The following is a 2,851-nucleotide window of genomic DNA, read 5'->3' as shown; positions in this document are numbered from 1 at the left end:
GCCATCGTGAATCCTGTTTAACATCTCCTTCCTCATGCTGACAGGAATTACAATGCGGTCTTGGAACAGCACCAACCCCTCCAGCTCCGTGAGCTGCGACCTCTCTGGCTGGTAAGCATTTAAAGACATCCAGGCTGCCCGGCTCTCGGGCCAGCCTTCTTTTATGTACCTTATAACTTCTTGCAGATCTGTGTCCAAATATGTCTCTTTCTTTATCTCTTCCAGTTTCCTTGAAGAAATGGACTTAGAGGCCAGAACTGAATCAACATACACTTTCACATCCGATTCTGTGGAGGATTCTTCGGCAGCAGCCAGCGGGAGCCTGGATAGTGTATCCACCACAACCAGTTGTTTCCCTGGCACATGCACTGCCTGAACATTGAACCTGAGCAGTCTCATTAAAAGTCTCTGGCATCTCAAGGGTGTTTTGTCAATGTCATAAGAGTTGATTAGAGGGACTAGCGGTTTGTGGTCAGTTTCCAGACTAAATTTCTCCAAACCCACTAGACAGCGCAGAAAGCGCTCACAGGCCCAAACTGCAGCCAGGCACTCTTTCTCAATTTGAGCGTATTTTGACTCTGCAGCCGTCAGTGTGTGGGAACAGTAGGCGATGGGCTGTAGTTTATTTTCGTTCAGCTGCAGGAGTGCAGCCCCCAACCCATAACTGCTTGCATCGGCACTAACCACAGTCTTTTTTGAAGGGTCGTAGAACCCCAGCACTGGGGCAGACCCCAGCAGGGACTTGACATGCAGGAAAGCTTTTTCTTGTGAAGGTCCCCAGACCCAGGCAACATCTTTCTTAAGCAACTCTGTGATAGGGTGTAAAACTGTTGATAAATCTGGAAGAAACTTGCCCACGTAATTTACAAGGCCCAATATCTGTCTCAGCTCATGTACATCAGAGAGGCTTTTCATCTGTTCAATAGCACGAATTTTCTCGGGGTCTGGCTTGATGCCATCCCCGTTGATGATATGCCCAAAGTAGCATAATTCAGTTTTCCTAAAATGACATTTTTCTTTATTCAGCTTCAGCCCAGACTCTTTGATAGCCTGTAGCACACAACTCAAATGCTGATCATGCTCCTCCACTGTAGACCCATACACTAGAATGTCGTCCATGACGACCACCGTGCCCACGTGGTCACTCAGGAGAGAACTCATTTCCCTTTGAAAGATTTCAGGAGCGGAGGATATCCCAAAAGGGAGTTTGCAGAAGCAGAACCGACCTACCGGTGTGATAAAGGTAGTCAGTTTGCGGCACTTTGGATCCAGGGGGATCTGCCAAAAGCCGCTAGAAGCGTCTAATGTGGAAAAGAACTTCGCCCCAGCCAACTTTGGAGCTATATCTTCTAATGTCGGCAGCACAAATCTCTCTCTCTTCACCGCCTCATTCAACCTTTTCAGGTCCACACAGATGCGCACCTTTCCGTTTTTCTTTGCAACTGGAACAATGGGGGCACACCAATCAGTCGCTTCAACAAACTCTTCAATAACCCCCATAGACTTCATGCGCATAAGCTCTTTCTCCACTTGAGGCATGAGCGGGAACGGAATTCTATGAGGAGTAGAAATACTGTATGGGACTGCGTCACTTTTAAGTGCTATACGGACTGGTTTGCAATTCAGTAGGCCCAATTCGCCAAACATATCTTCGGAAATCTCATTCACTCTGGCCACGAGGCCCAAGTCACAGGCTGCTTTTCTGCTCAATAAATTGTTAACGGGGGGCGTGTCCAAGTAGCGACTCTGAGCAGTCGCACCTTTCCAGAGCTCCGGGTGAGGAGTTTATAATCTGCCGGTTATTGCTCGACACCTACAACTTTGAGTGCTATCACGACTGGCTTCGTGATCTTACAAGGTCTACAACACAAATTATGCAAAGATTGTTGTACTTATGAACCCAGAGACGGAACAGGACACCTGAGGCCTGAAGCGGCAGCAAATTCACAGGCGGCGCCTCCCCCCCGGTTTACCCGGGGTGTTTGTCCAGAGCTGATCGCATCTCTGCTCAGTTTTGGCGCGCTGGATTGACTAAGGCATTAGCCATTGCTATCACTAAAAAACACATCCCTCAGCAGCTCAGCCGCAACAAATAAGGACAATAATTCAAACCGGCATCATGCGGGTTGAGAGCTCTCTCGACAAGTGGGACATAATGCTCATTAGGCTAGAAGCATTGTTTCAACCATTAATAGAGAGAGCACTATCCGAAAGCCAACTACAACTTCTTCTGGAAAGAGCGCCCATCACTAGGGTAGAAGTGAACACAGCGCAGCAATCCACAACTCCGGGACCTGACCTGCGCACAAATTTTGATAAGGCCATTGAGAGTGACACGCAGGTTGAGGGGAAGTTGCCACAGCTGGCCTGCATTCAGAAAACCGCCAGAACCAATGAGACAGGTTAAAAATCATATGCCAACCGCAAGAACATACTAAAAGCTGCTTATCTCTTCAATCAGCGAGAGCCTACGCTGCAGCTTCACCACCAGATCAAGATGGCGCCTGAACAGATGAAAACTACAGACCTCTGTGGCGGAGGACATGACGATGATATGGGGGAAGCAGGTAGAGCTCATCTGGAGAAACCACGTTTCTATAGTCAGACGGGACATAACTTGGAGTTGTCACAAATGCCTTGGGGTTTGGTGGGGAGCCCCGGGGGAACTATGAACTCAGAACCTTTTAACTCCCTGCTTCCCGGCGATCCTGTAGAAACCGCCTTAGAATACATGCTACAAGACGGAGACCCCCCCATACCATGCAGCCTGAAATGGAACCGGAGCCTGCTGAAGACAACTTCGGCAGTAAAATATTTTTACCGCATAGTACCATCAGGAAACTGCACCAAT

This window comes from Bombina bombina, chromosome 2 (assembly GCF_027579735.1).
Source record: "Bombina bombina isolate aBomBom1 chromosome 2, aBomBom1.pri, whole genome shotgun sequence".
Taxonomy (NCBI): Eukaryota; Metazoa; Chordata; class Amphibia; order Anura; family Bombinatoridae; genus Bombina; species Bombina bombina.
Note: the sequence above shows the minus strand (reverse complement) of the source record.